Source organism: Bubalus bubalis, chromosome 18, assembly GCF_019923935.1.
Source record: "Bubalus bubalis isolate 160015118507 breed Murrah chromosome 18, NDDB_SH_1, whole genome shotgun sequence".
Classification (NCBI taxonomy): domain Eukaryota; kingdom Metazoa; phylum Chordata; class Mammalia; order Artiodactyla; family Bovidae; genus Bubalus; species Bubalus bubalis.
Window position 1 is genome coordinate 21,539,753 of NC_059174.1, and position 22,214 is coordinate 21,561,966.

The 22,214-nt window shown below is 46.9% G+C and overlaps 3 long non-coding RNA genes across 8 annotated transcripts; 1 reads left to right on the forward strand and 2 right to left on the reverse strand.

The window, feature by feature from the left end:
• Nucleotides 1-442: 442 nt before the first annotated feature.
• On the reverse strand, nucleotides 443-7,201 carry LOC123330359. 6 transcript variants are annotated; one of them, XR_006546217.2, is made up of 4 exons: nucleotides 7,014-7,028; nucleotides 5,416-5,742; nucleotides 2,833-3,234; nucleotides 443-1,275 (listed from the first exon to the last, which is right to left on the reverse strand). It is a non-coding gene; the product is annotated as an uncharacterized LOC123330359 (long non-coding RNA). The 6 variants fall into 6 exon arrangements; XR_006546221.2 differs by lacking the exons at nucleotides 5,416-5,742; nucleotides 7,014-7,028 and adding an exon at nucleotides 7,187-7,201; XR_006546218.2 differs by lacking the exon at nucleotides 5,416-5,742.
• Nucleotides 7,202-7,345: 144 nt separating this feature from the next.
• Nucleotides 7,346-14,194, forward strand: LOC123330360. Its single transcript, XR_006546222.2, has 4 exons — nucleotides 7,346-9,201; nucleotides 10,881-11,357; nucleotides 11,815-12,270; nucleotides 13,270-14,194. It is a non-coding gene; the product is annotated as an uncharacterized LOC123330360 (long non-coding RNA).
• LOC123330361 lies at nucleotides 8,926-11,004 on the reverse strand. The gene is made up of 2 exons (XR_006546223.2): nucleotides 10,869-11,004; nucleotides 8,926-9,427 (listed from the first exon to the last, which is right to left on the reverse strand). It is a non-coding gene; the product is annotated as an uncharacterized LOC123330361 (long non-coding RNA).
• Nucleotides 14,195-22,214: the final 8,020 nt, after the last annotated feature.

Consider the following 22,214-nt stretch of genomic DNA (forward strand, 5'->3'; position numbering starts at 1 on the left):
CTGCATGTCCACTGCAGGGGGCATGGGATCAACCCCTGGTGGGGGAATGAAGATTTCACATGTTTTGTAGCTCTGCCAAAAAAATAAAAATAGCAATATCTCAATTTAAAAAAGAGGCAGTGTAGCCTCTCCTCACCTAAGTATTAAAAAAAAAAAAAAAGACCCATCTGTTTCTAAGTGGCACTTTTCCCCCAAAATGTAACTTTGATTCTGCTCTGTCTGAAATCAGCTTCCTACCTCTTACGTAGGACCTCAAAGTTATGAAATTTCTAATTCCAATGTCTTGGCTATTCAGGTGTTAGAAAATTATACAATATTTCTATGACTCAAATCAGGCTTTTGGCTTTAAGACTAAAAGATCTGAGTATCTTTTTTTTTTTTTTTTTAAAGAAAAATGACGGATATCAGCCCTTAGAAAAATGAGCTCACTTGGAGACCTCCATGGCGTTATTGCCTCCTTTAATATTGCTGACAGTCTCTTGCAAATGTATCACAAGTTGGCATTTATTAGTGCGAGGCACAAGTAAGGGGCATGTTATTTGATTTGAATAACAGCTTGGAGCTACAGTTTGAGTCCAGAAATATATTAGTCAGAAACAATCTCATTTAATAACACAGAAACTAATAAAAGAAAAGTATTCCAACTGATTCAGAATTGAATTTATGAATATTGCTTTAGCAGGATTAATGATCAAAACCCCAACCTGTTTGTCACGTTATAACTGACTTTTCCATTTAAATGCAAAACCAGAAGTCAATGAGTCCGAAGGATTGTATATTGCTTTGAAGAAAACCAGTTCATTTTACATGTAAGCTTCCAAATTGGTAATAAACTTTAATTACAGGGTCAGATAATCAAATTATAATCAAATAGCCTCACATAAAAATCTATGTTTGAAATTAATGAGATACAAGGCTGCCACTCGGTACCAATACACCTCTGTAGCTTACTAGCAGACATTTCATTTTCATTTAAAAGTCACCTTAAGGACTTTCTCCTCAATTTTCACGGTGTAGCTTAATTTGATTTAGAAAACATTTCATTCTTAGACCATACAGTCCTTTGGATTTTCAGACTCATCTCTGCCTTTCCCTCCTCCTCTCAACCTCGGGGGAGGTCTGTTTTATAACTGACAATGGAATTTCCAAATGGGCGCTGTTGGGAAAATTTCCAGCTGCGGGGTGAGTACGCATCTATCTCTGTTGAGAAGAACCTTGCCCCCGTGTCAGGTGTCATCTGGCGGAGGCAGCATCCAAACCGTGGGATGGGGTCACCTGGGAAATTTTGCCAGAGAAGGGAAAAAATGCAGTCGCCTTAGAAATGCTTAAATTGTTTCGAAATCAACCAATCCATTGGCAAGCGAATGGCATTAACACTTACACCTGCCTCCTTATCTCATTAACTTACAAACAAGAATGTGGAGTTGTATTTTAAAACCTCTGTATTTTATCTTTAAAAACCAGCAATGTCTTTGTCTTCATCAGTAATATTTCTTTTGGGTCAGAATGATGAAGAGCCAGCTTCTGGGGCTTCCTCTTACTGGCAGGTAGGAGAGCTGGGACCAGGGAAAAAGAGTAATGGACTGACAGGCAGAGAGAGAGATGCCGAGGGACAGCTTTCTATCACTGACATGCTTTCGCTTTCTAAAAATTAGACTTTTGAGTCTTTCCATATTATGCAATAAATGAGGTGCACAGCACCTGACCAGGTTGCCAACTTTAAAGAAAAAAAAAATTCAAATTTTAGCATAAGTATATCCCAATTATTGCTTGGGATATACTTCTAAAAATATTCATTCATGAAATTCAAATTTAACTGGACATCTCGTGTTTTTGAGAATGCTTGGGATCCTAATCTATAATAATAATGATAATAAAGTTTGGTATCTTCTATAACATTAAAAGGGCTTCATGGGGACTCCCTGAATATTTTGCAAACTTGCCCGATTACCCAATTACATGGATCAGCTAGGAGTTTTCTAAAACGACAGTTGCCCAGGGCCACCCTAGCAATGCCGATTCACTAGGTCCAGGGTTTGGCCTGGGAGTCTGTATTTTGACAAGTTTCCCAGGTAATTCTTGGCATCAGACAAGTTTGGAAGACAATGCAAATACCTCTTTGTCACGACATCCCTGAGAAGGAGGTGGTGATGGAGTAGGGCAGGTAAGTCAAATGATGCATTTTTCAGCTGGGGAATTCATGTCCCAAAAAGGAAGAGGGAATGTTCGGCTGTCTTCAGAATCTTGCACCAATTGAAACACCAGCCTCGGAATATTTTATTTCACTGTGGCATAAAGTTAAAGGTTATTTGCCTTAATTACTATCTTTGCTGTTTTGTTTGGCACGCTCAAGGGTCCTACTGTGAGCTATGTAAGTGTGAAGCATCAGTCGAGCCTGCCTTGGGTTTTTTATTTGTAATAAGGACATCCTCCCACCTCCAGCCTCCTCCATGGTTTTACCACTAGGACACAAGAGAGACAGACAGGAACTAAAAGCCTTTGGGAAGCTCCATCCGTCAGGGCTCAGTCCCAGCTGTGAGGGGGGAGGGGGAGTGTGCCACACAAGCTCTGGTGTGCTGCCCCCCACCCACACCCAGGACCCCTCTAGCTCGTCCACCACAGCAATCCACAGGGACCCCTGGAAGATGCTGCCCCACACTGCAGGGCAGGGAGGAGAACACCATTTCAGTGTGAACCACAGCTTGTCTCACCCCCACTCCCTACACATACACATTAAACAGAAACTGTAAGGATGACAAGGTGATGAGAATATTCAGTAAAAACCAAGAGGACCATGGGGCACACACATGCCGCCCTGCTCTGCGCTATTACCTCCAGGACAGGAACTGTGGGTTTGGAGTCAGCCATTTCTCTCTTCTCCTCCTGTTCACCAGCAGAGGCATGAAGCAACACATAAGAGGGAAGTCTGGTTTCTCCTGCTCCCGGCTCCCCCTTTCCACCTCGTATTCTGAGTGTCTTCTTGCTCCCCAACAACCTGGGCGTTCATATTTTACTTGCATAGTACAAGCAACCTCTTTTGGTCAACGTGGACTGACCACTGAGCCACCAGTCAGAAAGGGAGCGCTCCCTCCACCCCGTCTCTTGCTATGACCTTGGGCAACGCTGGTCTCTACCTCACCTCTACTCAGGTTGTGCTTCTTTCTGACATCCTGGAGTCTTCTGCCACGCCTTCCCTTTTATTGGTGACTGATGAGAGTGTCAATTAGGCAGCCTCTAAGATCAAAGAAACACAATTTAATTTCTCCTTTTCACCTGAAGCAGGTTATGTTTGCCCCTTCTCATTCGAAAATTAACTCCTAAATGACTGCCGCTGTGCACATTTATCTTGACAGATCTTTTCACCATTGCTTGATTTGGCTCCGCCCTCTATGAACCCAACGACTCAAGGGATAATAAGGAATATGTTTCACTTGTAAAGAAGATGGTCTGCAAGTCCTCCCGAAGCCACTGACCCTGCAGATTACACCTCATGTGATCCCGATGGGTGCCAGGATTTTTCTAAAGACCTGATGAATGTAGTTGCCTCTTACTCTGTTCTGAGGAATCCAGAGGAACCCAACTCAACCGAATGAGATGTGCAGGAGAAGGCAAAGCATCCATGGGAACAAACAGGACAGGATATGGAAGAAGGAAAAGCAAAGTTGGGATGATAATGATCATGGCAAGTGGTGGCATTTGGGTGATGAAGATGAATAAATTATTCTTTCTTCCTAATCTGAGCCTGTGGTGATGTTCCATTGACTACATATGCACCAGGTCTGAAACATGGCCTGTGGCGTGTCTTCCAGAGACATCCGAGTTTAAATCACTCACGAGGTAAGGAACTGATCAAAAACAGTTCTGAGCCACTCGGCTCCCTCTGGTTGTGATGCTCCGCCAAGCACCCCTTAACTCTGAGGAGCACCACTCGGCGTCGCAGCGAGTTCTTTCTGCGATGATGAACACTCAGGGCCCCTAAAGTAGGATTTTGGTTCAGACGTGATGTGAAATTCTGGGAGATGGATGCCGGATGGGTCTCATAGGCCCTCTTTGATCCAGAAGTTCTACAGCTATGGGTTCATCATAAGGAATATGTGTATAAAGCTTACAGTTGTGAAAACCTAGGAATCTTGTACCGAGTGAATTTTTGTGGCTCATTCCTATGAAAGAATACCCTGAAGCCATTCAAAATCATGTAGAGGAGGACTTCCCCATTCGTCCAGTGGTTAAGGATCCACCTGCCAATGCACGGGACAGGGGTTCGATCCCTGGTCTGGGAAGATCCCACATGTTCCAGGCAACTAAGCCCGTGCACCACAAGTACTGAACCCATGCTCTGCAACAACTGAAGCCACTGCAGGGAGAAGCCCAAGCACCGCAGCTAGAGAGCAGACCCTGCTCACAGCGACTCGGGAAAGCCCGGGCACACGAAGACCCAGGGCAGCCAAAATAAATACGTGTCACACAGAAGAGCACGCAGGGACATGGGGCTTTGGGTTAGTGAAGCCAGAGCACAAGCTGCATAGAGACAAAAGTAGTGCAGGCCCCCCATGGACGGAGGAGCCTGGTAGGCTGCAGTCCATGGGGTAGCTGAGGGTCGGACACGACTGAGCGGCGTCACTTTCACTTTTCACTTTCATGCATTGCAGAAGGAAATGGCAACCCACTCCAGTGTTCTTGCCTGGAGAATCCCAGGGATGGGGGAGCCTGGTGGGCTGCAGTCCATGGGGTCGCACAGAGTCGGACACAACTGAGCGACGTCACTTTCACTTTTCACTTTCATGCATTGGAGAAGGAAATGGCAACCCACTCCAGTGTTCTTGCCTGGAGAATCCCAGGGACAGCGGAGCCTGGTGGGCTGCAGTCCATGGGATCGCACAGAGTCGGACACAACTGAGCGACGTCACTTTCACTTTTCACTTTCATGCATTGGAGAAGGAAATGGCAACCCACTCCAGTGTTCTTGCCTGGAGAATCCCAGGGACAGCGGAGCCTGGTGGGCTGTAGTCCATGGGGTCGCACAGAGTCGGACACAACTGAGCGACGTCACTTTCACTTTTCACTTTCATGCATTGGAGAAGGAAATGGCAACCCACTCCAGTGTTCTTGCCTGGAGGATCCCAGGGACAGGGGAGCCTGGTGGGCTGCCGTCTATGGGGTCGCACACAGTCGGACACGACTGAAGCGACTTAGCAGCAGCAGTACAGGGCCACGTTAGAGTTAACACTGGTCGTCTTCAGTTGACAGAAGGATGAATGCTTTCGATTTTGTATTCCTTTTTTTTTCTTGTTTTCCATGTTTTCTACACAAAGGTAATATTATATATATATTTTGTTTGTTTGTTTTTAATTAGGAAAAAACGAATTACACTTCTGTTGGGAAAAAAGTATTGAACGGGACAAAAATCTTACTGACCCTTAAGGAACTTTCAGCTTCCATTTTGTCCTGAGTCACAGGACTTTATGTTCTCTGTGTATGGAGGTTGTTCCAAGCTTTACAACCACTGGCGACTCGGGACTTTCTCCTTTCCTCTTTTTGACCTATGTGGAAATGTTCCAGCCAACAAGAGGAAGTAGCAAAAGTTCTTATGGGTCAGTTACGGGATGTTTTCATACCTCACCTACCCCTGTGCTTTACCATGGAACCTGACTCAAAGAAGGTGCTGAGTGTTCGTTTGAATGAATGAAAGAAAAGGCCATCTTGCTATTTTGAGGGCTTTCATCTTTGTTCCATTGTTAAAACCTGGTGGGGGGAGTGGAAAAAAAAAAAAAGAAATTTAACTCAATTCATAACAATCAGGGGTTTAAAATAGAAACTCCCAACCAATTTTGGCTGAAAGGGTTCTGGAATAATCTGAACAGCTGCTGTTGTAGACGCAGCCTGAAACAACTTCCCGCGAAGTTCCAAGTCTGCGTTGGATAAACGCGCAGACGGGGGCAAGGGCTTTAATTAGCATTAATTGTAGTGCCGGCCGGCTGTTTGTCGAAGCCTGGCGGCGAGCATCCTTCCGCAGGCTGTAGATGGAGCCATAACATTACTAAACGGCCTCCCGGCGCACAGGGTGGGGGTTTTGTGCCGGGAGAACCAGATGTATGAAAGTTTTTCCGCTTCCGTTTCTGAGTGTGAACAACCAGAGAACTCAGACCTAATTCTCTCCGAAGCTGACTGTGTTGGTTGAAGCCCAGAAGCAGGCGTTGGGGTGGATTCAGATTCCATGTGCCCAGCAATTATCACCTTCTAGCACCTTCTCCTCTGACAATTTCTCTGCTCCAGGGCATCCCCAGGGCTGTCAGTCCCACCTGGGCCAATGAATGTATTTCGAACAGCAGATATGGTCCTGCTCTTTGCAATCTCTTGCCTTCTTTCCATAAGAGCCACTCACCCAAGTGGCCTGGGCTGCCCAGGGCTCACTTGGCGTCCTGGCCACAGGGGAGCTCAGGGAGGGTTTCACACCCGCAGACAGGGCCTTGGTTAGCTGGGCAAGCCTCACCTCCCCTTTCCCACTGAAAGGCCCAAACTTGATGAATGGTCCGACTTCAAAACCCTCCCTGGCTTGGTTGATCACTCACATTTCTTTCTCTTCTCTTTTCTGTCTCAGGACACCTCTCCCTGGCTTTCTTTCTCCTCTCTCCATCTCTCTCTGCCTTCTTCCCCTCTCCTCTCTCCTGCCTTCCCTGCATCTTCTCTCTTTCCACACACATTTTTTTTTTTTCCCACACACAGATTCTTGAAGCCAGAATCAAATCTTAAAGGTCATTTCACATTCACTATGCTGTTTTCCTACTGACTTCGCTACATCTCATCAGGTCACTGCTTTGCTCCCAAATATTCCATGGCTGCCGCCCTGCTGTCATTCAGGGAAGGCCCACCTTGGCTTGACACTCTCGGGTGCATAGACCGTCTCCTCCTCTCCTGCCCTGTTTGGGCCTCCCAGGCAGCTGCCTTGATTCATACTTCCCCTCCACTGACTGGACTCCCACTCGTCTCTTCAGGCCCACAGCACATGTTCCCACCTCTTTTACTCTGCTTTCCTTGCTTGCCTCAGTGGGATTCCTCTCTCCTGTGAAAGGACTTCAGGATGGCACATGTTTTATTTGCTTTGGATTCTGGCTGCTGGAGTGTGTGTCTGTAAGATAAGATAATCCTTTAAAGGGTTTTCGTTGTAGTACCCTCTTCCCAGGCTTACCCTTGCAAGAGAAGGACGGCTGTTGACCAGGGTGATGAGTGGCCAGGGTGACTTCCTGGGCCCTGTGGGGAATGGGGAGGTCCCTGGCAAAAAATAGATAGCTTCAGGTCACTGTGTGTTGGTGGAAGAGGACCTCTTCCCATCCCTGAGGTGAGACAGCAGGTCCTCAGGCCAGCTGTGGGGAGGGCAGAGGGAGAGGTGAAGAAGATGGGGAGTGTAGACACTGATGGAGCCTTGAGAAGGGGTGGTGCCCTTGCTCCGTGGTAGGTGGGAAACCAGGCAGCTTTGTTGGATCTGAGAGCAGAGGGCCTCTGAGCTTGAGGGGAGAGTCTAGTGGCAAACCAGCTACAGGACGGGTCTGGGCAGAAAGGGCCTTAGTCTTATAGAGTGAGCTTCCAGTCTCCTGGCCTGGCACGGAGAGATGTGGGATACACAGACGCAGGCCTTGTAGCAGAAGTGGTCGGTGTCCCCTGGTCCCTGTAGCTCTTGGGCTGTACCTTCTCCTTGCCTGCTGGTCTACCAGCTGCCAGCCCCTGCGTCTCCTTGCCAGAGGGATTCCCCTGGTTGCTCTGCGCATGCACAATGGTAGGCCAGTGTGCTTGGAAAATGAGACCACAGCAGCCCTGATGTCAGCACTGATCGAGCTGATGGATCAATACCCCAGCTCTCTCGCCCCTCACATGTACTCATTCTCCACTTTCTCAGAGTTCCTGGCAAGACTGAATGCCACTTGCCCACCGGGTACTGTGATAACACGCTCTGTGGCAGCTTCTTTCCCTTCCCTGTCTCACTGCTGTATCCCCTACTACTGTGGGTATCACCTCCAAATAAACGATCGACCTGATTTTGGAGGAACTCAAAACCAATACAAACTCAAAAGAGGCCCTTGGGAGGGAGCGAAGAATGATGCAGCAGGAAGCCTCAGGGCCTGACATGGGTGTGGAACTCTCCCAGGGGACTCGGCACAGGCAGATGATGCTTCTTCCCTGAGTCTGTGTCTCATAAGCCTTCTCCTTCCTCTCCGTACAAAAACACAGCAGGACAACTAGGAAGAAAGGGAATGGGGGCTTGTGCTTTAAATTAAATCGATTTGTTGAAAGAGGGGAATTGCATGTTCTTTTCATCTGCCTTTGTGGGTGCCTCCTCCAGCTGTGGCCTTTACCTGCTCCCCTCTCCATCTGAGCTGCCTGAAGGCAGGGAATCGGCCTTGCTCGGCTTGTGGCGGCTCATCCCCTGGTGTCTCCCATGAGGGACACTTGAGCCCGATTCAGTCCACTGGGGAGTGTGCCAGGAAGTGCCGATGGCCCTAAAGAGCGCAGAGCAGCCCCCAGCTGATGGCCAGTAGGGAGGTGGGGACCTCAGCCTGATAGGTGCAAGGGACTGAACTCTGCCAACAACTGAGTGAGCCTGGGAGTGGATTCATCCTGGGTCTCCAGTTGAGAACCCAAGTTGGCCGACACCTTGACTTTGGCCTCAGGAGACTTGGAGCAGAAGAACCAATTGAGCCTACCTGAAATTGTGACTTGAGATAATAAATTTGGGTTGTTTTAAGCAACTACGTTTGGAGTCATTTGTTACAGCAGCAATAAGAAACTAATACAGAGATTATAACAACCCTGTGACGGCTACTTTGAGTGGCAGCTCTGGCTGAAATGTTGAAAGGCAACCTCTACAGCATGGCCCTTTGTGCTTTGGTCCATCCTGCAGGTTACATGTGCACTTCCTATGCAGGGGGCTTGTTAAGGATAATAAGTGAATGAAGAAAGCTGCAGGCTCCTTTGGGTCTGAAGAAGGGAGACCTGGATATGGATCTGGGGTGGCTTTAGCTGGTTTTGGTATGATGTGCGGGTGACCTCTGAATCACAGAGTTTGACGATCGTTTTCTGACTTCATTTCTTCAGGGCTTTTGGCAGAGAGAGCCCTGGAATCTGCCAAGAAGGCTGGTTATGTGGGCAGAAGCAGCGGTCCAGGGACAAGACTTGACAGCACCCCGGCCAGTTCATCTCTCTATCCAGGTGGGATGATGCCCTGAGGTTTACCTTCAGGTTTTCTTCAACTCTTTTGCTTCTCTTCACCCAAGAACAGGATGCCTGGAGGCAGGAACGGGATGTGCTTTTCCTTCTCAATTCAACTTTTCTGTTTCAACAGGTTTTAAGCTAATGGTTGCTATGGCTGCCCACTGGGGCTCTTCATATACATCCCACGGGTTGTGGTAGGGAATGGGGGTTCACACTTTGATTTCTGCAAAGACCATAAGCAGCATTTTCAGCTCCCAGATGGAGGAAGTGGGAGCTGGTTTCCTGCCTTCATTGCGGAGCTCTGTGGGACCGACTTCTTGTCTGGAATGCAAAGCCCTTGTGTTTGGCTGGACTGTCATGTCAACCTAGAAAGACTGTGAACTAGGGAAGCAACCATGTGTAGGCTTTGGAAAACCGCCTCTGCCAAGGTTCAGGGGGGACTGACCACGGGGTAGGGACCAGAGCCCGCCTCACACATCTATCCTCTCTGGCCCTCAGCTCCCTCCCAGGTGAAGACACTTGGCCTCCTTAGCTTCCAACGTTCCTTTTGACTTTAGAATTCTAGGTTTGAAAAAAAAAATCTGGTAGAACAGACACTAGCTGTTGACAACAGTAATCTCTGCTGGGGTGGGAATGGGGAATAGTATTAGCGATTAACTTCCCAGGTCAAATTTTAGAAAATATTAAAAAATAATTTTTGGATCATATGCAACAAAACATTAATTTTTTAAATTGTGGGGTTTTGTTTTTCTTTCTAAAAATGTGCTTTCTGTTATGGAAAATTTCAGACATACATAGACGTACGGGGTAACGAATTCCCACATACCCATCACTCAGCTTCAACCATGGTTGGCTCATAGCCCATCATTTCACCAGTATCCCCACCTACTCCCCCTCCTTCTGTCTTATTTTAAAGCAAATCCAAGGCATAACATTATTTCACTCAATACAGCAATGTATCACTTTTGTAATTAGGAATTAAAATTTACCTGAGGCATTCTGAAACTAAATATACCTCCATACTCTCCTGCAGAAGCACCACAATAGGATGGAAATAAAATGGAACTGTTAGTCTTCTGGACATCTGGAGGAAATCTGTTCTCTACCCATGATTGACTAATAATGTTTAATCCAAAGGAAAGAATCTCTAACAGTGGAATTTCATTTATCTGTGGGAGGGGCTGTATTGAGGGACAGGGCGCGAAGGAACACTGTTAGCTACTCCACTGTGGAGTGTGTAGAGCCAGTCCTGGGAGGGAATGGCTTGTTCATTATCTTCCCCAACTGTTTTGCACTGTATGTGTCAAATCCCATAGTAAATACTGAGAATTATTTTAAAGGATCTCTCAGGAGTTTGGTAGCCTCTCTCCTCCCATTTAACAGTTTCAAAATCCCTGTTACTACCACCGCCCTCATCAGCTTGTGCTTATTAAAGGTCCACTTGGACACACAGCCCCACCTGTTTCCCACTGAGATGGGTCCTTGACTTAATTTCGGGGGTGAGTTCTCCTGCTTTGTTCATTTGGATTAGAAACCCCGTGACGTTCGACCTAGTTTACATTCTTCCTTTTCTCTTTTGAAACAATAAAAATGTTTCGTGGGGATTCTGGACTACATTAGAGGGTCGTTTTCAATTTTCATGTGAGACATATGGAAAGACTCACCTCCACTTACAGTTTATTCCCTGAGACGGTCTGACCCACAGCCGACACTCCGAAATGGAAAAGACCTTCCAGGCAGTCAGCATTTGAGCACATTTCCCGCCTGCGGCCTGTACTGACCTCAGCTCAAGTCAAAACTCACAGGAACGCTAGACTTGGATGATCCGGGACATGGAAACTTTCAATCCTGAAGTGTGCCCCCTCCTCACTGAGACTGGGGCTCCCCGAACTCTTAGAGTGAGATTGGGCCTGAGCCTGGGGGTGGGGCGTGGGCTACCTCAGTGTTTCTCCTCTTTCTCTTCTTTGCCAGCGGGAGAAAGGCCCGTGGGACTTGTTCTATATGGCTGATTGTGCTTCTTTTTGCCTGCTTGAGTTAATGGAGAAAAGCCATACATGGATGTCTGCTGGACTAGTTATGTTTTCCTTGCAAATACAAATCTAAATTGCTCTAGCACAGACAGCTTTAATGCCTGAGTAAACGCTTGACCTTTGGTGAGTTTCCAGAATTAAGGTGTTCGGGTCTTTTGGCATCATTAGGAAATGGGCTTACACCTGACAGGTGTAACAGCAGTAAATACAGACAGGATCAGGGAAGCTGGGAGTCACAGGGTGGGGAGCTGGAAAATTCGGTCCTGACGGCCAGGCTCTCCAGCCTTTTGACATGGGGATTAAGAATGGCCTGCAGAGGCAGCCCGCAGTAGGGAGATTTTAAAGGAAGGATTCTTTGGGTGGAAGCAGATCTGGCAAGGCAGGGGGAGAGGTTTTTTGAGAGAGAAAAAAGAGACTGAAGGCTATTTGGGGGGATGGGGACTAGGAGAGATGGGGGAAGGGAGGGGAGAGATGGAGAGATGAGTAGGGAGAAGCTTTGCGGTGGATGAACCTGGAATCTCTGCAGCTGTTTTCCCAGGAACCCTGATGAAGATTTTGCTTTCTTCTCAATTGCTTTCAGTTGTTGCCCCTGACACTGATGGGCTGTGATGCTGATGGGAGCCTGGAGCCTAAGGTGGTCCAGATCTTTTGGGTCACAGAAGAGGGTAGAAAAGCAAGGTGCATCCTGGGAGACAACGGAGGTTTCACCATGAAACAGATTTTGGCCTTTTGTTGGACTTGACCTTCCCCCCTTTCCTTTTTGACCAGGAGTGGGTCATGGGGTGGTGCTTGCATCCAGGACCATCAGGTGTATTACCAGCATAGTGTGGAGAATGGGTGTTGCGGGAAACCAGCGATCTGCCGGGGCTGGCTTTCCCAGCCTTGCATAAAGGGCTGAGCCGCGGTGTACAGCGCAGGCGGGGGCGGGGGTGCTGAGCAGCGCAGGACAAAGGCGCATGTCAGCAAGTCCTCCATCCGGCGGTCCGGGGGACTTGGCAGACCAGCCAGAGTTTCCTGGCATTTGGTTCTGGAGTAGGTAAGGCCAGCTGGCTCCGGAGAGTTTTTTGTAAAGCTTATGTCAGTCTGCGTCTTGGGGTCCTGTATGCTGCCTGGGGGGTGATGGAGCTGGCTGGCTGAGTCCCAGCTGTTCCTTTGGGGGCCCATGTGGAGATTCTGGACTCCGATAGCATCTTTCAAGCCAGTAGAGGATGGGGGGCAGCGGGTTGCAGGAAGGTAGGGCTGGGGCTAGAACACGGTGGGGGGTGGGTCTAATAGCCGGAGCTGGTCTCTCGGGCTTAAACAAACCAAGGAATTCTCACTGACCTGGAGAACAGACACGGGGTGTTCCCTTTTCCCTCCTTCTGTGAAGTTTTCTGCCGGAACCTAGCCCTCCCTGGGGCGCAGGGGTGTAAGCACGCTTTGAAAAGGCATTCTTGACCCAGTACACCCACACAGGCTTTTTCTCTGGAAATTAAATAAATAAATAAATAAATAAATGCTCCAAAGCCCAAGTTTTATGCAAACACTTAAGAAGGCAGGCTTTCTGCCTCTTCGCATTACTATCACTAGACAGATTCCATTCCAGGTCCGGGCTGGGGGGAGGGGGAAAGCTTGGGGTTTGCCTCCAAAACCAGGATCTGTTTCAAGTGATGTGTGTGCACACTTGACTCCCACTGCTCCGGCCTTAAAGGTCGTTCACACTTGAAAACCTCAAGTTTCTTCTCTGGAGCAGAGATCTTTTTCCAGGGGCTTTCGGCTAGTCCCTCTAGTGCTGCTGGGAATGGCAAGACCTCCCCCATGCAACCAAGGGTGAATGGGAGAGCACCCCACCCAAGGTCTCAGGCACGCTAAGACGACCTGCTGCTCTTCTGCCTCCTTCACCCCGAAAAATAAAGTCCCCGGGGGCCAGGCGGTCACAGGAGTGGCTGATGCGCATGCGTGCTTGCTGTGTGCCCGGCACTCCTTCTGAGCGCTGTAGCATGAAATAGCTGATTTAAGCTCCACACTAATGATGACTATGATCCTCACTCTGCAGAGGCGGAAACTGAGGCCCAGGGAGACAATGAAATGAGCACATGTCGTGCCGCCAGGACCCCGGGGGAGCTGGGATTTGAACCCATGTTCTTCTCGCGTCTCTCTGCATCTGCGCAGACTGAGCGTGGGAGGGAGGGCTTTGGCTTTGTGCCCTGGGATCTGAAGCTGAGCATCTTCTGAGGAGGAGCCTTGATGGGAGCGGGGAGAGGGAGGGGGCTGGAGCCAAAGCAGCACTAAGGGAGATGGGGGTGGAACTAGCTTCTTCCCAGAAGCCCACTGGGGCTCTGGAACCAATGAAGTCTTAGAATGAGCAGCTTGGCGGCCGCGGGCTTGGGGGTGATTGCCCCACCCCAACCCCGCCGTCCCCAGGAGCCCAAACTACACCCATGGATGAAGCGGCTTTCGTCTTCATCCAGCGTTCGCCCCATGCCAGGCCCAGGTTGTGGGGCTGAGGACAGAGACGAACAAGATGCAGCCTTTACATTAGATTCTCAGGTCATTACCTCCTGTATTTGATGGGGAGGGGTAAAAAGAAGGTTGGTGTAAAAGCCGCTGCTATTGCAGCGCTTTGGCACCTTGGGAGAATTCCACACGGAGGATAAAACGCTACTGCTATTAGGAGAGACCCCTGTAATGGGCCTGTGGGACTGAGAAAGGCTGGACGAGGAGGTTTGGACAAAGAATTCAGTTGTGCTACGTGCAAGGAGTTATGGACTTACCTTGCTGAGACCTTGAGAAGGAGTTTGCGGTCCGAGAATAAATAGGAGTGAAGAGCTCCGCCACGCCCCTGCCCCAGTTATATCCTTATATCTTATCTTGCTAGGATCTGTGGAGGGTGTGAGGCAGGCAGTGGTTAACGAGATCTGGCAAAACTGAGGCCTAGAAACTTCCGCTCTAGAGTTGTGTCCCACCGGTGCAGTAGTTATTGCTGTGATTTCCTCCTCGCCCCTCTGCCCGAGACCTTACGTGAGTAAAAGGCGGTCACTCACGCATGACAGTGCGCCTGGGAAATGCTGGCGTAGTTCCAGGCAGTAACGTGCATGAGGGGCCCGAGGCCGGCCATGAGGAGATAAAGAACGGAGTTGTGTTCCTGCCTGGAGAATCCCAGGGACGGGGGAGCCAGGTGGGCTGCCGTCTATGGGGTCACACAGAGTCGGACACGACTGAAGCGACTTAGCATCAAGGGGCTGCAGTGACCAGTGACCAGGAACAGATTCTTAACAAACTGGGTCTTCCTCCAACCATCTTGAAGGAAGGTGTGGGAGGTGGATAGGTGGCCGACCCTATTACTGCAGAGAGCCTGGGGCTTGGGGCTGGGACAGCGTGAGGTGGGTGAGGCACTGCCTCTGGCATATTTCAGGGTGTGCCCCCAAACTCAGCCATCAAGATAAATCATATTTTGATGCAGCCTTTAAACTGTCAATATACAAAAGTCTGATGAACAAAATATCAAAATTTTAAATTAAGATAGAGCCAGTGTATTACGGATTATTTCTTTTGCCTCAGGCTGCAATATGACTGAGCAATGCTTTGTTATGGATCCTGTCTTTATTTAAAATGTTGATAATTCATTCATCATTGATTTTTTTGCGTTGATTTATGATTCTTAAAACCTTGCGTTAAAATAAGACTTATCTTGATGGCTGAGTTTTTGGCATACCTTGAGATGTGCCCAGGGAGGAAATCTTACTCACCTTGCCTTGGTCCTGGCCCTGCCTGGGGACTTGAGACATCATTTTATTTGGCCTTAAAGAAAAGAGTAATTCATGAATCTGGGGGTTCATGGGGAAGAGCCGCTGCGTGGGTGATACACTCTTGCAGAGTACCATCCGAGACTGGTTCACGATTGACAGCTGTCTCTCCTCTGGCTGGTTAGTGCTGTCAAATGACAAAAATTAAACAATTCATTACCAGGTTTGATGTGCTTTATTCAAGGGAAAATAATCCATGGACTGGGGGAGTACAGTGCCTCACAAGCAGTGGGGCATTCTTCCCAAGGGATTTGGGGCAACCGGGAGTTTTACAGATGTTAGAAAAGGCGATGCAGAAATAGGGCATGGTTGGCTAGGATGCTGGGACTTCCCTTAAAAGGCAAGTGGGTCCTGTTTTGTAGGAGAAGGTGAACTGGGTAAAAGCTGAGTTGGAGGGACTTTGCTGGTCCAGTAGCTAAGACTCCATGCTCCCAATGCAGGGGGCCCAGGTTCAATCCCAGGTCAGGGAACAAGATCCCACATCACGCAACTAAGGGTTCAAGTGTTTTAACTCAAAATCCTGCATGCTGAATCTAAGACCCGGCATAGCCAAAAGAGAAAAAAAGCCAGCAGAATTGGAGGATTGGGGTTGGTTTCCTTGACATGGAGGTGTGTTCTGGCCCACTAGATTGGCCTGGCTACCATGGGTCCTGGTACACGAATGACCTTTACAAGTGCCCTGACTGGGAGCAAGCCCATATTCACACATCATGACAGGCAGCAAGGCTGGGGCCTCCCTGAGCCCAGATGGTGGGCACCGAGCCAAGGGACCCAGTGTTCTGAGAGGGACGTCTTTTGGGAAGGAGGTTGATTCGATTTTGTCTCAATGAGAACTTTCTTTGGATCTCTGTTCCCCGACTTCACTGCACATTTCAAAACAACATTCTTTTATGAACAAGCACCAGGACATCAAATACTTCCACACCCTATGCTAGAAGCGCTTCAGGCCATGTTGCTCTTTTACTTTTAAATAGTTCCATGTAAAATCAGATGTTAACTCTCTCTGAATAAACCCAACTGGAAAGGCTTTTTCTTTAATAACACCAATGACAATCAGAACAGGTGCAAAGAATATGTGCCCCTAACTATTGAGCACCACGCTTTAGAAGGAAAACACTTAAGTTGTTACATATGTAACAAATAATTCTTATTTATGGATGGTGAGAAAAATGAGCAACAAAGCTTGGAGGGAAAGTACAGCAGGAAATATATTAGCAGGAAGCATGATTTATGTCTTTGCATGGGTCCCATTTCTTTAATAAATGGATTTTGTTTGGCATCTTGGTCAACTGCAGCTCCACTCCACCTTTTAATTATTAAAGCTTGCGTTGGGTTCATCACATATGGTAGCTTTTTGAAACCTTTCTTCAGCAAACAACGAAATAGAATTCCAGGATTTGCGACTCAAGGGAGGTGTACGTACTTCTCAGAGTCCTGAGATTACAGAAAGCTGCAGCTGGCCAGGATCTTGGAGGTTGACCAGTGCAGCATCTCAGTCCTTGCCTTGGTCACCCTACGGGGTACCCCCTCCATTTGTGGTGAGGAAGATAACTCTGAGGGGAAGGAGTCCAGGCAGGATTGCACAGTTGGCCGGTGGTGGAAATGAATTCTTGTGTAAGAGATGCTTTGTGGGAAGACTCAGGACCTAGAATTCTAGACTTGGTTTCTTTCTTTTACTTTTCCCCTAAAGTAGGACGTCAAAGAACAACGTCATTAATTGGTCTTGAGTATTGATAGGTGGCCTTGATGATAACTCACGAAAAGCCGAGTAAAGTGAACGTTGCACATTGTGTCCGACTCTTTGTGACCCCGTGGACTGAACAGTCCATGGAATTTTCCAGGCCAGAATACTGGAGTGGGTAGCCTTCCCCTTCTCCAGGGGATCTTCCCAACCCAGGGACTGAACCCAGATCTCCCACATTGCAGGCAGATTCTTTACCAGCTGAGCCACCAGGGAAGCCCCATGAAAAGCCTGGGAGCGCTCAAATCTTTGATTCACCTCTATGAGGGTGATGTTCAGTCATAAGTCTTTTACATTATTAATAGCAAGTCTAATGGAGACTTTCTCGCCAGTATTGTTTCCCTCCAACCTGAAGAACTTCCTTTTGGATTCTTTGTAGTGGAGGACTGCTGGTGGCAAATTTTCTTACCTTTTATTTATAGAATGTATAAATATTTTGCCATACTCTTGAAGGATATTTGTTGATAATGAATTATGAGTTGACTTTTTTTCTCTCCGCATTTAAAACATGTGATTTCCCTGTTTCCCGGCTTCCATTTTTGTCCGATGATAAGCCAGAGATCACTTGTAGCATTGTTGCTTGTAGTATGTCATTTGTCTTTGTCTGCTCAAGATTCGCTCTGATTTTTAGTTTTCAGCAGATTGACTATGATATGTCTAGGTGTGGTTTACTGTTGTCTGTCCTATTTTGGTTTCTTCAAATATCTTTTCCATTTTGTTTCTCCTCTACGTTTAGGATTCCAAATACATGTGTATTAGATTTTTTTTATAGTAGCTTTTCCCACTGAGGCTCTGTTCACTTTTGAATTTTTTTCCACTGTGCTCCACAGAGTAGTTTCTACTGATACATTTTTAACCTCACTAACTCTTTTGTTATCTACAATTAGCTGTGTATTTTTAATTTCAGATTTTAGTTTTTGGTTCTAGGATTTCCACCTGCTTCTTTTTAATTGTTTCTATTTCTCTGCCTAGAGTTCTTATCGAAGAAGGCGATGGCACCCCACTCCAGTACTCTTGCCTAGAAAATCCCGTGGACGGAGGAGCCTGGTAGGCTGCAGTCCATGGGGTTGCGAAGAGTCTGGCACGACTGAGCGACTTCACTTTCACTTTTCACTTTCATGCATTGGAGAAGGAAATGGCAACCCACTCCAGTGTTCTTGCCTGGAGAATCCCAGGGATGGGGGAGCCTGGTGGGCTGCCATCTATGGGGTCGCACAGAGTCGGACATGACTGAAGCGACTTAGCAGCAGCAGCAGCAGCAGCAGCAGCAGAGTTCCTATATGTTCCCTTATAACAAGCATATTTTTGTTTACTGAGCATAGTTATAATAACTGCTTTAAACTCCTGTCTGAGAATCCTAAGTTCTGGGCTATCTTGGGGTTAGTGTCTCCATTGGTTACCGTCTCTCTTGAGTATGAATCACATTTTCCTGTGTCTTTGTAGGTCTAGTAATTTTAGATAATTTCCTGAATATTATGGATGAAATGTTATAAAGACCCTGGATTCATTATATTCCTCTGAAAGACTCTGGAGTTCTTGTTTGTTTCTCTGCTTAATGTGCAGTTTACTGGGGTGAATTCAAACTCCAAACTGTTATCTCTTCTGTGGCGGGCAGCAACTGAAATCTCAGTTCTTTTATCCTTAGTTGGAACTGCTTGAAATCTGCCCCAAGGGTGTGTGTAGGTTGGCGGCAGCCAGAGATTTGAGCAGAGTTTTTAGACTGAATTCAGGGCTGTTTCTCTGTGGATTTTTTCTTTTCATGATGTTTCTCCAACTTTCTAACTGTTGTGGTCATCCTAAACTCCTCTGATTATTCATGACTCTGAGACTAAGGGGTTAGTTTTAGCCAGCTGCACAGTAGCTGACTAAGGCCTGCCTTCAGGCAAAAAGCTCTGTGTGTGTGTGTGTGTGTGTGTGTGTGTGTGTGAGTGACAGAGAGAGAAAGAGAACTTTCTGTAGTTTTTACCTGCTTTGGAACTTTATCCAGTGCATTCAGATAGTTATTTTTTTATATATTTATCCAGAGGTTAGTTTGTTATTCTGCCATCAACACAGTGTAATCCTTCTTTTTACCTTTTAAGAATATAAAATACAATAAATGTTCACAGTTCTTTTTCCTTCCATTTCATAAAGGTTTTTCCTGTGTGTGTGTGTGATGTGTTCTGGCTGTGTCCTGTTTGAATGTCTCTACTGCATCATCCAGTTCTTCCCTTATTGGGGAGGACTCTGTGCCTGCGAACCTCTCTGTGTAAAGCACAAGGGATCTTGGTCAGCTCAGAATCCTCTGCGAAGGACAGAGTGATGCCAAGTTTGCTGGCTGATGTCTCGGGTCCTGCAACATCTTTCTTCTTGTTTATCCAGTTCAAGTTACTGCCTGACCTCCAGAGTTAAGTTCTCTCTACACTAACTGGGTACAGGGTGACGGTGGCCCTGACACCTTACCATTTTCTGACTGTGGAAATAAAATTGGAAAATGAAAAGAATTACATTTTCAAGGTGCAGGTGGTTCTGTAACAACTATGCTCATATTCGGGTTGAGCTATAAGGTCAAGGGAGTTGGCCTAATTATGGAGATGTGGTCAGTTAGGAGCAGATGTGGTGAATTTTGCTCAGTGGACTCAGCGGTCTCTGTTTTCACATATTGATAGTTTGAAGCTATACTTTTCTTCTGTTACCCAAGACTCGTCTATGAAAGAGTTTCTTAATATCTAAATGGCTGCAGGGCTTCAAAGAAGCAGAAAGTGAGAGAAAAAAAAGTTAGGCTATTCTGTAGTTTTAAAAATACTTTATTTTTTAGCGCAATTCTGGGTTCATAGCAAAACCGAGTGCTAAGTACAGAGCGTGTATGATTGTCTTCTCCCATCCCCCACCCCCTGGCACAGGCACAGCCTCCCTGCTATCAACATTCAGCCCTGAGTGGTACATTTATTATGTTCGGTGAACTTACACTGACACATCACTAACTCCATGGCTTACATTAGGGTTCACTGTTGGTGTTGTGCATTCTAAGGATCTGGACAGACGTATAATGGCATGTGTCCACCACTATAGGATCAGAATAGTCTCACGGCCCTTGTAAGCCTCCCTGCTCCCCCTGTTCATCCCTCTCTCCCCTGCTACCTCCTGGTAACCATGGATCTCTTCTCTGTCGCCTTAGTTTTGCTTTTTATCGAATATCATACAGCTGGCCTCATACAGTATGTTGCCTTTGCAGATTGGATGCTTCCACTTAGTAATATGCATTTAAGTTTTCTGTGTGTCTCTCCATGGCTTCCTTGGTTCATTTCTCTTTACTACTGAATAAGTTTCCATTGTCTGAATGTACCACCGTTTATTTATCTAGTCATCCATCGAAGGACATCTTAGTTGTTCCAGGCTTTGGCATTTATAAATAAAGTTCCTATAAACATCCATATGTGGGTTTTTGTTTGGACATAGTTTTCAGTTTGCTTGGGTGAATATCAAGGAGCTTGATTGCTGGACTGTATGGTAGGAATACATGTAGCTTTGTAAGAAACTGCCAAACTGTCTTCCAAACATTCCACCAGAAATGTTTGCGAGTTGCTCTGGTGTCACATTCTTGTCAGCATTTGCTGCTATCAGTATTCCAGATTTTGGCCATTCTACTAAGTGTATAGTGGTAACTTGCTGTTATTTTATTTCACGATAACATATGATGTAGAGCATCTTTTTACATGCTTACTTTCCATCTGATTATCTTCTTTGGTGAGGTGTCTGGTTCAGATCTTTGGCCCATTTTTAATTGCATTGTTATTTCCTTACTGATGAGTTTTGAGGATTCTTTGTATATTTTGGATAACAGTCCTTTATCAGATAGCTCTTTTGCAAATGTTTTCTCCCAGGCTGTGGTTTATCTTCTCATTCTCTTGACAGTGTCTTTTGCAGAGCAGAAGTTTTAAATTTTAATGAAGTCCAGCTTATCAATTATTTCTTTCATGGATCATGCCTTTGATGTTGTGTCACTGGTTTTAATAACAAAAACAACCATAATGAGACCATAACGAGACTAACCCAAGGTGGGATGTCAACTGCCACAAAAGCAATCATTTTGTATCAACTAGAGCTCCATGGTAATGTTTTATTTGGCATTTGAGGATCCTTCCACGCAAACCATTCCCATGGACATGTAATACAGAAACATATATGTTTACAATTACTTTGTAAATGGTATAGCTATTTCAAGTGAGATGTCAGCAGTAGAAATAGATTAGGCTGCATATGTGAGTCCTGATTTGGGATTAGCAAGCAGCAACCACTCTTTGAGCTGCTGCTTCTGACATTCTGCTTGAACTGAAAGCCAGGTCTTATTTGTTTTTCCATTCCCTGGGAAGCTGGTAATCATGTTCCATGGAATAGTGCCTCCCCCTTCACTGTTCCCAGCCGTAAGGCTACAGCTGCTAATGACTGTACTCTACAGAGGCACTGAACATCAGAATTTGTAGTAGGGGTTGGTATGCCATGGCGAGCAATGAGGGTGACAGTAACAAGTCAGTTAGCTTCCAAGGAGTTGGACTCCAGTGAAATACATGTCAAGGAGAACTTTGGCAAAAGATATTGGCATTCCTGATCCAAGAGATACCACAGCTGGTGTGTTTATCAGCCCAGTGAGTTCAGATGGAGGGGTAAGTGATGAAGAACTCAAAGGAAACGGGGGACTTCTTAAAGGTGACATCAGGAACCGCCAGAGCATCACCTTCACTGTATTCTCCTGGTCAAAGCCTATCACGGGCACAGCCCAGATACACGGGGGAGGAAGAAAAGATCCTATCTTCGTGGGGGGAGTTTGTGGCTATCATTAATCCACCACATTTAGTAATTTCTTCCGCCACCCCATCTCTTAGACCATTGACATGAAGAGCCCAAAATAACGGTGCAGTAATTGTGGCCTCCATGGGACTCTTTCCCTGTTCCCTGGGGTGAAACGGTTGCCCTCAGAACCAGGATCTCACAGCACCTGACTGTGGCTGTGGGAAGCACCTATTCTGCAAGCGTGCTCCTGGGAGTGGTGGTGACGGGGGCATTCCTACTTCGACCTTTCGGTTTCTGGAGCCACATATTTTACTGCTGGGGACGGAGGGCCACACCAGCTGGACAGTCAGTGCAGAATTTGTATCCCGGAGGACAGGACCTTAATTTTCTCAGTTGTCTCTAAGAAGGCACCTCAGCTGGGCCTGTAATAGGCCATTCCTTCATTCTTGGAGAATGGCTGCCTCGGGACACTGAAATATTGGACAGAAGCAGTCATCCCCTCATTTCTGTGCAAGACCTCCCTTGAGCTGAGGCATGTGACATGGGATCTTGTTTGGTCAGTCAGACACTATTATCCCTCCAGTGCTGGTACTGGTGGAGGCACTCTGCACGGGGCAGACAAACACATCTCCAGAGGAGGCAGCAGCTGCAGGAGGAACAAATTCCTGCCTCCTCCAAAGGAGA